The 15,555-nt window shown below is 39.0% G+C and overlaps 1 pseudogene; it reads left to right on the top strand.

The window, feature by feature from the left end:
• Positions 1-9,466: 9,466 nt before the first annotated feature.
• Positions 9,467-14,455, top strand: LOC137079556 (uncharacterized; annotated as a pseudogene).
• Positions 14,456-15,555: the final 1,100 nt, after the last annotated feature.

Genomic DNA, 15,555 nt, shown 5'->3' with positions numbered 1-15,555 from the left:
AAGGAAAACAGCTCACTGGGGGAAAAAACAAAGTCCAGTCTTGTTGCGTGAAAGCGCAAGAAAAGAATAAGGGAAAAATAGCCCTTTAAACTCGATCCAGGAAAATTTTAATCACTCAGTCTCAAGTGATAGGAAAAATAGAGAAAGTGTGAGTGAAGATCCCACCTCAAATTGGAAGAAAATAGAGTTCACGATATAGGGCTTAAGCCTACTCAATCAGATGGTCTAGGGTCCAGATCCATGGGGGCTCGCCATCAAAGGGAATATCCAGAAATGTTTCAACAGGAACAAAAACCTGACCTGTATTTTAGGTCAAAATGATAATACAATTATTTCGATTTCAATCTTCTTACTTCTGAGAGAAATAACAGTATTAAGACAGCGGAGAGCTGCATTATTGTCTCGTTATAGCAATAATAACCCAAAATATAGCTGCAAGCAGCAATTGTCGGGGCCAAGCGCAAAGAAGAAGACAAGACATGCCAGCATGGCTGGAAGTGTCAAACCAACTGCAACAATGAGCCATTAAAGAATTATTAAGTTGATTTTAGGCAAAAAAGCAGTACAATTTTAAATACAGTCAATAATAATGGTTTAATGGTTTATCATTTTCGACCAATAGGTGGCACTGTTACTAAACTGATGTGGTGTAGTCAGATTGAGGAGACAATGACACATGCAAAGTTTGGTGTCAATATGTCAAAGCATTGCAGAGATACAGCCTCAAGAGTCATTTTTGCATCAGAGCTCAACTGCGTTGCTGTGGTATGACAACTGTTTTGTCTATCAACACAAAATCCATAATTATTTGTTCACATGGTCTGAAGACAATACGATTTAATTTTGGTGAAAATTGGACAAACGGTCTAGGACGAGTTTGAAAAAGTAGGTTTTTAACCAATAACAAGATAGAGGGGAGAGAGGTTTGCCAAATATGGGAAAAATTGGTATCTATATTCTCGGCATGAGCCATAGAATGATTTATAACCAGTCTCATTGCAATAGGCTAATTTAATCAAAAGTTATTAGCATTTTTGTACACTTTATTACAACTTTTGACCACAAGGTGGCGTTGCCCGAAAACTTTTTGAGTACCTTCAGGACATAGAGCGGAAGACACATACTGAGTTTTGTAATTATACACTAATGCATTCGTAAAGTATAGCATATGCATTATATACCCTAATACTGCATTGAAGTCAATGGGAATTTCATGTTTTGTTCTATTATAGCGCCACCAAGAGGCAGAATCCCACCATTTTTTATATGTCCTCAGAATGAGCCCATACATATGTGTGTCGAGTTTGGTGAAAATATCTCATTTTGTTTTGGAGTTATAAACAGTTGTATGAAAAAAACACGTAAAAAATGACTGACACCTGACTTTGATTGGATTTTACTACCCCTTACTATCAATATTTTGACATTTGGGAATTAGTGTATAGCTTTCGACCTATGTTTCCGAACTTCCGGCGCTGGTTTCGTCTCGATCGGAATGAAAATATACAATGAACTACTATTAGATATTACATATTTTAAGAAGTAAAATGAGTTTTAAAAGGAAGGGACATTTAATGGAATTTGTATGTTTCATTTTATTGTTGTGGATTTAATTAGGGCCAGAGCACTGACGGTGGTCTACATGTACAAAATTTAGTCAGTTATATTGTCACCTGTGGGCAAGAGTAAATTGTGATTAACTACTAATTAAGATTGAACCAAAACAACATCATATTTGGTCAGTCTAATAGTTAATAGACTTAATGATGTTAAATTTCAAAGATCTTGAGTTTTGTTGAACATGTCCGTGGTATCCTGACAAAGTCTGATGTTTCGGCAAAATTTTAGTTATTCATAGTGCTACTAGCTGGTCAAGTCGCCTTTATATATATAGCACTTTTAACAAGTCCAGTTTCAAAGCAGCTTCACAGTTTTAACAGGAAAATAATGCAACAGATTTTGTACAACTGCTCTGTTGAAAATGGTGATGTCATCCAGCTAATTTCAATTATCATGTAGTGTCAATGCGGGCAGATCAGTAATATAGTTGAAATTTAGGTGTCCCCAACTGAGCAAGCCAAGCCAAAGGCAACGGTGGCAAGGAACCAAAATTCCTTCAGGGCCAGGATGGAGATAAAAAAATCTTGGGAGAAACCAGGCTAAGTCGGGGTGCCAGTTCTCCTCTGGCCGACGAACAAACAGTGTATGATTATTATTTTGCGTATAACAGTGTATGATTATTTTTTACCTTTTAAACTGGCAACATTACAGTTCAGAAGTCATATTAGATAAATAGATATTCGTAAGATCATTTGATAGATTGGAGTTGTCGTGCCGGAGACAGGTTTATAAGGATGTCTTTTCGAGTCTGCATTTACAGGGCAGAGTTTAATTGACACACTCTCTTCAGACATTTCAGGGATGCATTGGTCATGTCCTGGCACAGGTCCACCCTCTGATCAGAGTACAGCCCAGTAGCAGGAAGTGTGGCAAATACAAATGATTGATATAGTCCTCCTATTTTTATATACTTAAATGCATATTGCCCACCGTGCTCTGTGTTCCTACAACCACAAGGTAGTGGTGGCACAGTTGCGAGGACCCTTTTATTCCTCTTGCAGCTTCAATGTAGTTTTTTATTTTTTACTTTTTGGGACCTCAGGAAGAGTAGTCACTGCCTAGGTATTGGCTAATGGGGATCCAAATAAACAAATAAACTTAGATCATAGATGGGAAAGAGCATTCATGGGTAAATTAACTAAGGAAAAATATAATATCATAGCTTTTTTAGGTGTCCTCAAAGGGGTCCATAAATATATGTCAAATTTGTTGTAAATATCTAATTTTCTTTTAAAGTTATAGCAAAATATATTTGAGAGCATGGGCTGCATTGATTGGATTTTTTTTTTCTTCCAAAATTTTGGCTTTGTTTTGGTCATTATTGTTTAGCTATTGACCTATGTAAGTATTCAGAATTTCCTATTGTGGTTTTGTTTTAATTGGACTAACTGTTTCCTACATTCGCAAAGGTTTTTTAGGTGCTAAAGTACACCTTTTTACAAACCATAAGGTGAAACCAGGAATGTTTGGTATTATTGGACTCGGCAAGGATTCAGGAGTCTAATGAGGTGAATACTGTGAAAAACACTGGCTTGAAAATTCTCAGGCTCCTTCAGTGCATTGCGCCAATGAAGTATGCTTTGTTTGTGATACGCCATTGTCCTCATAGACTATCATGGCACCAAGGATAAAGACAATGAATGCCCATTTTCATCTGACTAATGTTTGGGTGCGTATATTGCCAGTTTCATGAGTTTTTCGCCTGTTATAGCGCCACCAAGTGATCAATCGTTGCGATTTTTTTCATGTGATCTCAGACTGATCTCACTCACACGTGACCTTAATTTGGTGGAAATATCTCGTTCTGTTCACAAGTTATAGCCATTTTATTAAATAAGGTCCGGGTCACATCAAACATTTTGGCTCCCCTTAGCAACCATAAATCAAAATGTTTTTTTTTTTTTTTATAATTATTGATAGTCTCTCTCCAGAGAACATTTCTGCAGTGGTTTGGTTCCGATCAGTCAAATAAGCTGGGAGTAATTTGCAAAAGTAGGTTTTACAAAAAACCTAAAATATCTCGAAATTGGCGCCTGAAGGGCGAGCAAATCCGAGATATGCATTTTGTCCGTCTCGAGCCAAGGATTCCAGCAATATAAGACACTCGAGGCTAAGCCTTACGGTTGAGGAGTTATGAGCCGTTTCGTACTTTTGGTCGCCGTTTCGCACTTTTGATCGCTGTAGCGCCCCCGTCAGGCCGATCGGGGCGGGCTTCGGTGACGTCTGCAGTGGTTGTGAGTACTACCGGCCCTGAAAGTTTCAAGTCTCTACGACTTACGGTTTGGTCTGCCCGAGCAGTTTTAGCTGGAAAATGATGCATCATGGGGAAATGAACAGTTCCAATAGGGTTTCAGCCTGACGCCTGACTTTGATTGGATTTTACTACCCCTTACTATCAAAATTTTGAGATTTGGCCTCACGACTGTGCCTAGCGACCTATGTTTCCGAACTTCTGACGCTGGTTTCGTCTCGATCGGACCAGTGGTTTCGAAGATATCGGCTAATTTTCTTAAAGCGCTAAATTACAACGGTGCACAAACCATACGCCGAAACCTGGCAAGAGTGGTATCGTTGGACTCTGCAACGATTCAGGAGTCTAAGGAGATGAGTCGCGTGAAACTAAGTCAACCACACCCAAAGTTATAAGCACTTTTAAAAAAAAATCTCAACTAGGTGGCGCTGTTTCGAAACTTCTCAGGCTACTTCAGGGCATCGTGGTGATGACCCATGCCGAGTTCCGTAACAATCCGTTCATGCGTTCATAAAATACAGCATTTTGGCACATAATTCAAGATGGCCGACAGCCAAAATGGCCGACATGGTAAAATTGGACATCAGTTGACTCGGCATGACGTCTCGAATCTGACGAGACCACTTTTGTGATTTTTGGGCAAACGGTTCAGCAAAAAAAAGCAAAAATAGCCATTTTTCCTATCTCCGGGCCAGTAGGTGGCGCTGCGCCGAAACGCAGCAGGTTGCCTCAAGACATGCTTGTGCCAACATGTACCAAGTTTGGTCTGAATACGATAAAGCGTTGCGGAGATACAGCCATACGTCTGTTTTTGCAAGCGCTACGTAAAATTTGTTTGCGCGTTTAACGGAAAAGATTTGACGAATCAACTTGAATTCCATAACTTTTTGTCGACACTGGCTGCAGATGATCTGGTTCAATTTTCGTGCAAATCAGACGAACAGTCTAGGACGAGTTCGCAAAAGTAGGATTTTGGGGAAATTCAAAATGGCGGGAAACATATAATGTCGGAAATGACGTCATAGGGTGCTTTCGGATTGGCAGGAGCTCAGAAATCTGAGGAAACAAGAATTTTGTTTCTAGCCCTTAAGGTTCAAAAGTTATTAGCATAAACATAAGTGCAACTTTGGACAGGTGGTGGCGCTAGAGGGATTGAGTTGGAGACACCAAAATTGGTGTATTTAATGTTGGGACTGCCCTCTATCAGAATGTCAAATCGTTACAACTTTCCCGCAAACGGTTCTATGGGCTGCCATAGACCTCCATGGCGGAAGAAGAAAGTGCGACAACGGTTTCAATAGGTGCCTCCGCACCTTCGGTGCTTGGCCCCTAATAAAAAGGCAATAAAAAGGGTATAAAAAGGCATATAAAAAATAGACCATAGGGTTTGAGCACTTGAGTTTTGAGCTGCTGGTTGCTAAAACTTTATCAAGCCTGGTGACATGTGCATTGCAGAGGTCAAAGGTCAATTTTTGCATTTTCAGCTCATTTATCATGAAAATGGGGTGTTTTTATTTATTTATTTTTTTACCTTTTAAACTGGTATGCCTCTACTGATGGCCCGATCTCCGCCAAAGTTTGCACGCGTCTTTACAATAATGCGGCGCACATGCTCAGCCGATTTGGTGAAGTTCTGCGCAAAGCAGGCAATTTTTAGTCATTTAAATGTCATTTTGCATAGGATAATATAGGGCATTTGTTTTTCACCAGTTTAACAGTTGGAGGGCCCGATCTCCGCCAAAGTTTGCACGCGTCTTTACAATAATGCGGCGCACATGCCCAGCCGATTTGGTGAAGTTCTGCGCAGAGCAGGCAATTTTTAGTCATTTAAATGTCAATTTGCATAGGATAATAATAGGGCATTTGTTTTCACCAATTTAACAGTTAAAGCGCCCCGGCGGCCATAAAAGCCTGCAAGCCTCTTTAGGGTCACGTGACGCATGCGCACGCGTGATTTCGTAAAGCTGTATGCCAATCAGGCAGGAAGAGGGCCGCTTTCAGGCCTTTAATGGGATTTTCCATAGAAATACATCATTTTGACCCCTTTTTAACCATTATAGCGCCACCAAGTGGCCGGTCCCCACGTCCTTTTTCACTTGGCCACAGAATGAGCTCTTACATAGGCGTGCTGAGTTTGGTGAAAATACCTCATTCCGTTCACGAGTTTTAGCCAATTTAGTAAAAGGGGCTACTCCCCCTTCCAACGTTTTGGCTGCCTTTAGGGTCCAGGAACCCAAATTTCCGTTTTTTTTAAATGACTTTTGACAATTAGACTCCAGAGAATCTCGCTGCGCTGGTTTGGTTCCGGTTGGGCCAAAAACCTAGGACTAGTTGGCAAAAGTAGGTTTTGCAAAAAACCCGAAATACCCGAATTTTTCCCCACTATTCCGAGCCAATCCGGGGCATGCATTTTGTCCGTCTTGAGCCAAGGATTCCAGCAATATAAGACACTCGAGGCTAAGCCTTACGGTTGAGGAGTTATGAGCCGTTTCGTACTTTTGGTCGCCGTTTCGCACTTTTGATCGCTGTAGCGCCCCCGTCAGGCCGATCGGGGCGGGCTTCGGTGACGTCTGCAGTGGTTGTGAGTACTACCGGCCCTGAAAGTTTCAAGTCTCTACGACTTACGGTTTGGTCTGCCCGAGCAGTTTTAGCTGGAAAATGATGCATCATGGGGAAATGAACAGTTCCAATAGGGTTTCAGCCTGACGCTTGACTTTGATTGGATTTTACTACCCCTTACTATCAAAATTTTGAGATTTGGCCTCACGACTGTGCCTAGCGACCTATGTTTCCGAACTTCTGACGCTGGTTTCGTCTCGATCGGACCAGTGGTTTCGAAGATATCGGCTAATTTTCTTAAAGCGCTAAATTACAACGGTGCACAAACCATACGCCGAAACCTGGCAAGAGTGGTATCGTTGGACTCTGCAACGATTCAGGAGTCTAAGGAGATGAGTCGCGTGAAACTAAGTCAACCACACCCAAAGTTATAAGCACTTTTAAAAAAAAATCTCAACTAGGTGGCGCTGTTTCGAAACTTCTCAGGCTACTTCAGGGCATCGTGGTGATGACCCATGCCGAGTTCCGTAACAATCCGTTCATGCGTTCATAAAATACAGCATTTTGGCACATAATTCAAGATGGCCGACAGCCAAAATGGCCGACATGGTAAAATTGGACATCAGTTGACTCGGCATGACGTCTCGAATCTGACGAGACCACTTTTGTGATTTTTGGGCAAACGGTTCAGCAAAAAAAAGCAAAAATAGCCATTTTTCCTATCTCCGGGCCAGTAGGTGGCGCTGCGCCGAAACGCAGCAGGTTGCCTCAAGACATGCTTGTGCCAACATGTACCAAGTTTGGTCTGAATACGATAAAGCGTTGCGGAGATACAGCCATACGTCTGTTTTTGCAAGCGCTACGTAAAATTTGTTTGCGCGTTTAACGGAAAAGATTTGACGAATCAACTTGAATTCCATAACTTTTTGTCGACACTGGCTGCAGATGATCTGGTTCAATTTTCGTGCAAATCAGACGAACAGTCTAGGACGAGTTCGCAAAAGTAGGATTTTGGGGAAATTCAAAATGGCGGGAAACATATAATGTCGGAAATGACGTCATAGGGTGCTTTCGGATTGGCAGGAGCTCAGAAATCTGAGGAAACAAGAATTTTGTTTCTAGCCCTTAAGGTTCAAAAGTTATTAGCATAAACATAAGTGCAACTTTGGACAGGTGGTGGCGCTAGAGGGATTGAGTTGGAGACACCAAAATTGGTGTATTTAATGTTGGGACTGCCCTCTATCAGAATGTCAAATCGTTACAACTTTCCCGCAAACGGTTCTATGGGCTGCCATAGACCTCCATGGCGGAAGAAGAAAGTGCGACAACGGTTTCAATAGGTGCCTCCGCACCTTCGGTGCTTGGCCCCTAATAAAATGACATATATAACATTCACATAAAGGAAGTCAAGATAAAACTCAAATTAAACCATATATACATTCAAATAAACTCAAGACTACACTTAAAACACATGCTTTCTATGATTTCGTCACACAGTTAATGTCACATGTAAACACATTTACTGATCGCTGATCTCATTTCAACCATACAAAAAACATTAACACTCACCAAATCCTTGTTTAGTGATAACTTCTATAACTTCAAATATTTGGCCTCAAAATACCGATGTTCAAACAAAAACATCCACAGGACCTCTGCTCTAACACTTCTCAAAATGGAGGATTCAATTCTCCCTCTGCCTGAGAGCACGTTCTAGAAAGAGCAGGCTTAAAGGGGCAGTACTCTATTTTCACATACATGACAAAACCAAATGAAAAACTCAAAAATAAATTAAAACACATAGAAAAACAATTTCTTTTCACTTCTTTCTTTCAGAAATGTTACTTCTGCTTGTTTTTGTAATCAAACAAATTATGAGATTTTAATAAAATCAACATAATTGAATTAAATCACTATTGTGCATTATGTATTGTATCTCTTGTCACTATGTAGCTAAATCACCTGTGCTACATACGTCTTTATTGTGACATAACGGATTACCTGATGACTGTCAATCTCTACAGTGCCAAGTTTAAACTATATAATATCATCTCATATCATCTTATTTGTGCATATCTCAATTGTGCATTAATGTAATGTCAAACAAAGTTTATTAATTAAGGGATGCAGGTTATTTTACCTTTGAACACAACACCGTTGTTGACTCATCTCCCCTCAGACAGTCCATTAATGGCGTGCTCGTATGCAATTCTCAAAACGTCCACAAGATGGCGCCATTTATCGGCCAATCCGATATTACAAAACCAATACCCGATTATGAAAAAATGCTTAAATATCGGGAAAATATCGGGAATCCGATATATCGGTCGATCACTATTATTCACTCCAACACACCAACATTTTTATCTTGGCTTAATAAAGATTTTGTATTTTTGTAACTCCACGTCTCTGAGTTTATGTCAACGGGGAAATCGAACCTGTGTCCTTATTAGGATAGTTCCCTGGTCTAGTGACCAGGGTGGCGTAGTCAGCTCTTTTCTCTTTACTTTTTCTCTCCTTTCCTTTTCCTCACCGGAACGTCACATCTGCTTGGATACTCATCAAGATGGACATGTTGACATACTTTTAGTGTGAGTTTGTCCATTTAAGCGCAAGACTTGAAAGAGATCTCAATATTTGCGCGCTGTGAGACGAGTGCGTGCTTTCGGAGGAGTGCACGGAGACAGATCTTCTCTCAGCGTGCGCGAGCTCATTCGCGTCTTCTGGCTCTACATCGGGTGATGATGACGGAGAAAATGACTGCTCATATTCGAGCATACGGCAGCACTCGCATGCATTAAACAAAGTTTTTAAAGAGGGACTGTTTTGCTCACGGTTTTCTTTTATTATCGCTGTTGTAATGTATCACCGAGGAGCCAGCACGTGTATCCACTGACAGAAACACAGTATTACAGCATTATTTTCAAGTTACAACCCATATTAAAGATGCGTCACTGTGCAAGTGCATGATTTATTTCGTGGGTTTATTTCGTCTGGTCCCATCCCCCATCAGGTAATAAATGACATGCGTAAACTATGGCAGACTCGCATGTGGTAAAGACAAACCGTTTTGAGAAATGGAAATGCCTGCCTTAAATTCTTAACGAATACATTATCAATCATAAAGCACAGACGAAACCCGTAAGATGAACGAAAACATAGCGTAATTCTTCGAATGCACCCGATGACGAGCAACAACCTCCACACTGAACTACATAACTTATATTTTGCACATTTACAAAAATGCTGTAGTGTAGACGGAATAGGCTGCTGCAGTTAAAAAGACGAGGCATGACGTGATTGGCCGACAAAAATGCAGGCGTTAGTCATTTAAGTTTGATGTATTTAGATGTATATGTACTAATTGTATTTATGATGTTCTAATTGTTTTGGAGCTTTTTCATGTGCTATTATATAAAATGTAATGTGTATTTGTCTTTCATAAATACAAATACCCTCCCCCCGGAGATAACACATGTCCTGTGCCATCTATGCAGACAATTTTTTTTTTTTTTTTTACACATTGTGTTAAAACTCTACTCAACGTGTGTTGGAATGCTATCAACACAACCATGTGTGTTGTTTTTTGACACATCTGTTTTTGCAGTGTACTACACTACAAAAGTCCAAACGCTATGAGGGCCATGATGGACGGCTAGGACAGGTGAAGGTGTTCACGCTGGTCAACCGCTTCATCAATATAAAGCTGCAGAACTGGCACAGCTGTGTTGAGACGGCAGCAGATGTGGCGTTCACTGACTGTAAACGTGTGATCGTTAGAACAATACGCTTGAATAAAGCTTTGTTTCATGTGTTGACTTTTATTCATTTATTGGGATGTTTACTTTTATTAATTCTTTTACTCATTTATTCATGTTTCCTATTGTTGTCAGTAAATAAAATTATTCACATCGGCTGCATTTATTTGTCTAATGTGTATTCGTGGCATGCATCGCTATGTCATATGACAAGTTGCCTTTTGCTTGTTTTACTAAAACGATATAAAAAAGTAATATAATTAAGTATTGGTCAGCATTATTATTGTAGGTGTTTGCGGGTGTGCTAGCAGGGCAGTTCATTCTGGGGGAAATCTTTCTTTTTTTTTAAAGTGATACTTACATTTTTTTCAAGTATACAATCAACAGTTTCCTCCAAAGGCGAGATGTTGGAGCAGCTGATAGACGTCACTGAGGGAAACCGCACCGGTCAGGCTGTGGAGTTACTGATGCTATGAGCTCTTACTGCACCGCTCACTCATATCTGATCTTTTAGTGTTTTATAATTACATGCTGGTATATTTACCAATTAACAATCATAATGATAAAACTAATATGGGTTTGTGTACATTATATACACAGAAAAAACAATAACAAGGTTAGATATCTAGAATAAATCATCATAATGCAATAATTTTTATTTATTTGTTTGTTTTAGTTGTTATTTCATAAGCCTGGGATGAAACAGGAGTTAAATTTAACAAGAAAAAGGGAAATATAAAGGATATTTAGCCCACTTTTGCTTGTGGATGACATTTTTTTGTATATAAAATAAAGAAATTAACAGCATATTCAAGAGATCACGATTTGGGGTTTTTGCACGGATAAAAAAGGATGAAACTGTCAGATTAGTAGAGTTAAAATGTATTTATTATACTACAATGACAAAATAAATGGGCAGCTGTTTCTTAAAAAAGACCACAAAATGAGCAAGCATAAACCAATATTAATATATAGACAGATGAATTAAACCTGACACACGAGTTGTTGCGCTTGTGATATCGTCATTGGTCACATGATAACGTCAACATGGCGCATAAAGTGTGGATCGCATTCATACTTAACGAGATCTGGATATATAGTACCTACTCTTTTAGCGCTCGTTATGTAAGTACTTATTGAAATTGAGTACCTACTCAATGAGTATGCGGTTCCCAACGCAGCCACTGAGAACCCGGAAACCGGAAGTGCCGCAAACCCGGAAGTGAACTGAGTTTATGAGAAAGAGTCACACACTGAAGTTGTGATTTGAGTTATATATATATAATAAAAGACGTCAGCAGTCCAGCCAACCCCCGTGTCCTCTTCCTTCCTTACCTATCGAATCGTTACAGCTGTTTATTTGAATGCAGCTCTTTTATAACTTTACTTCACATGCATCAGTTTTGTCATGTTAGTGCAGTGCCAGTCGGAGATTATGGAAAGAGAGATGATTGAGAAAATACAAAACAGAAAAAGGTTGAAGGAAAGTTACTTGAAAATTAAGTGTTTTACAAACGGACAAAGTGATATGACCTGCTGGAAACAGGTGCAAAAGGCTGATGTTTATATGGTAATATGGCTGCTGTGAAATTGTGCCGTAAAATAACGATAATCTACTGGCAGCTGTGGTGCCAGCAATGTACTGTTAAATAACAGCCCTTTACTACTCCTTTTTTTTTTTACAGTATATTACCGTAATAATACAATGAAAGGTAATTTTTTTAATTTGAAAAACTGATTGCTTCAAATTGTTCTCATTTTAAAACTGTTTGTACTGTGAACTGATTTTATTTGAATCCACTGAGAAGGAACATTTCTTAATTTAAACTGCAAAGTGTAAGGTGTAGTAGTTAAACCATTAAAACATGACTTTAATCTTTGCAGTTCATGGTGAGCAATAGCACACACGCATGTGATAAATTACTCAACAAACGGCTCATAGCTGCATCAGCACACACAGTCACTCACTGCCGTTAAATAAAGCATCAGGCAGCATATCATCAATGTTTCTCTGCTCATCCTGGACTGAAGCACAGGCTCTACTCTTCAGCACAACGGTAACCCACAAAACTAATGAATTCAACTGAAAGATCTCTTCTATATCATCTTGTGCAACAACACAGGTCATATTTTCTCTCCTTATCCATTACTGACTTTGCACAACTTTTTATATGAACTTTGACTAATATATCAGTGAAAATATCTTGATTCATCTGGTAAATCTGACTTTTACAATTTACAGTGTATTGCTTTTTCCTTGATTTTACAGTAATCTGCTGAATTGCTGTTTTTTGATAGCACTTTTTTGTAAATTAATTTAGTTGCTTACTGTTAATTCATGTCTCACTGGGTTTTTTTTTCTCCATTTAATCCCTTTAACCCTTTTAACCTCTGCTAAATAACTGGGAGAGTAAGAGTGATTCTTATCGGGCCCAGGGCCTGTATTTATCAAGCTTCTCAAAGTGCTGAGATCTCATAAAATTTACTCCTACTTTCAAACTTAAGTATAAAAGCAAGTTATCAAATTTCTGAAAGCTAAGAATCCATCTTCCTCTCCCAGTTATTTAAGACAGCTCGAGAGGTCTCTCAAGTGGTTAGGAGTTGCCAGTAGGGGCAGTGATGGCGCTGAGGAGACAGAGACGTGCGCAAAAAGAGCTTTCAAGAGAGGGAGAAATTGTTTGAAATGTTTGACGACGAGTTAATCAGACAGTATCGTTTGGACAGAGCAGACATCATCTTTTTCAGCGCTGGTTAATGTTGGGCTTTATAATAAAATATAATAAAACGCTGTTCGACTTACTCAGCAAGCAGTAGCGATCGCTTCTTCCTCCTGCCAGATCGGTTTTCTTTTAGAATCAATGGTGGCTGATTATATTTAAAAAAAATCTAGGCTATACTGTAGATAGGCAGGTCAGTTAACAGCACACCAGTTTAAAAATTGTCATTAAGACAGATGAAAACATGTTTATCTTTCATTTAAAATGTGTATAATGTATTCTCTTGAAAACTCTTTATTGTCAAATGTGTATTGGATGTAAAAATGTGAATTTATCTGAGATTATTCTTAAAAAAGGACATCTATTCAGTGATTGTTCCATGCCTATGACATCATCCAAAATCCTGTTTGTGGCACAGCAAAGTGTTGTGAATCTACTATTATTCACGTTGGCACAAATGATGTTCGACTTCGCCAGTCGGAGATCACTAAAACTAACATCATAGAGGTGTGTCATCTCGCAAGTACATTGTCAGGAAGAGTAATCTGTTCTGGCCCCTTACCTGTTCGTCGGAGTGATGAAATAGTTAGCAGATTATCATCACTCAATGGCTGGTTGTCTAAGTGGTGTCCTCAGAATAATATAGGTTTCATAGACAATTGGCAAAGTTTTTGGGGCAGACCTGACCTGTTGAAAAGAGATGGTATTCATCCCTCCTGAGATGGTGCTGCTCTTCTCTCTAGTAATTTGGCACATAGTCTTAGAGCTGAAACATGACACACTGGGGCCCAGGTCAGGAAGCAGACAAACTGGCTAAACCAACCGTCTGCTGGCCGTCTCACATCACAGAAGTCAGATAATTTTCAGCACAAAAACCCTTCCAAACCTTTTACAGGTAAAAATTTAATTGATGTTCAACAAATTAAAAACACAGATAATACAGATAAACAAATGAGAAAGCTTGGGTTGCTGAATATTAGATCCCTTTCTTCAAAAGCACTTATTGTAAATGATATCATCACAGACAATAATCTAGATTTGCAGTGCTTGACAGAAACATGGCTAAAACCAGACGATTACATTACTCTAAATGAGGCTAGCCCTCAAGGTTATAATTCCCGTCACAATCCCCGAAGCAAAGGAAAAGATGGAGGTGTTACTGTAATTTATAGTAATATCTTTAATATTAATCAAAAGTCCTTCAAATATAATTTCTTTGAAGTTATGGTGCTTTCTGTAACATTATGTAAGTTGACATTTGTGCTGGCTACTGTATATAGGCCTCCAGGGCACCATACAGACTTTATCAAAGAATTTGCTGATTTTTTTATCTGAGTTAGCACTGGCTGCGAATAAAGTCCTTGTTGTCTGTGATTTCAATATCCATGTAGATAATGATAAAGATGCATAAGGATTGGCATTTACAGACATTCTAAACTCTTATTGGAGTTAGACAACACGTGTCAGGACCCACTCATTATCGTAATCATACTTTAGATCTAATATTGTCGCATGGAATTGATATTGATGCTGTTGAAATTCTGCAGTAGAGCGATGACATCTATACTACATTTAGCCAAGGCTACGAAACCCGCCACACAGTCATATATATGGTAGAACTGACACTTCTGCTACTAAAGATAGCAGTTTCGTCGCCTTAGTATACCACATAGTCTAGAAGACATCGATATTGCAACAGAAACGATGGACTCTCTCTTTTCCAGCAAATTAGACACAGTTGCTCCTCTTTGCTTAAAGATTAAGGAAACTAGTCCAACGAACGCCGTGGTACAACGAGCACACTTGGGCTCTAAAGACAGCTGCCAGAAAAATGGAGCGTAGCTGGAAGAAAACAAAACTAGAAGTTTTGTGCATCGCATAGAAAGACAGAATGATTAGGTATAGAAATGATTAGGTATCTTCTAATAGAAAACAAACACAATCCTAGGTATTTATTTGACACAGTGGCTAAATTAAGGAAAAACAGAGCTTCAACTTCTGATGTTTCCAAACAGCACAGCAGTAATGACTATATGAATTTCTTCACATGCAAGATTGATAATATTACAGAGAAAATTATAACCATGCAACAGTATCATGTCAGACAGTGTATTGTAGTGTCCCTGAAGAAAAATTGAATTTGTTCGTTCCTATTGGAGAGGAAGAATTCTCTAAACTTATTAAATAATCAAAATCAACAACATGTACGTTAGACCCTATACCTACTTAGCTATTGAAAGAGATGCTTCCAGAGGTCGTAAATCCTCTTCTTAATATCGTTAATTCATCTTTATCGCTAGGATAAGTACCGAAAACTTTTAAGATGGCTATTATTAAACCTCTTATTAAAAAAACACAATTTGATCCTACAGAATTAGTCAATTACAGGCCAATCTCGAATCTACCTTTTATGTCCAAAATTCTAGAAAAGGCAGTTTCATCACAACTATGTTCCTTTTTAAAAAGAAATGGTATCTTTGAGGTTTTCCAGTCAGGATTTAGACCATACCTTAGTACTCAGACTGCTCTAATTAGAGTTACGAATGATTTGCTCTTATCATCCGATCGTGGTTGTATCTCTCTATTAGTATTACTCAATCTTAGCACTGCTTTTGACACTATTGACCACAATATTCTTTTGAATAGACTT

The sequence above is a fragment of the Pseudorasbora parva genome, chromosome 6, assembly GCF_024679245.1.
Source record: "Pseudorasbora parva isolate DD20220531a chromosome 6, ASM2467924v1, whole genome shotgun sequence".
Taxonomy (NCBI): Eukaryota; Metazoa; Chordata; class Actinopteri; order Cypriniformes; family Gobionidae; genus Pseudorasbora; species Pseudorasbora parva.
The sequence above is the reverse complement of the archived record's forward strand: the minus strand, read 5'-3'. Positions and strand labels throughout refer to the sequence as shown.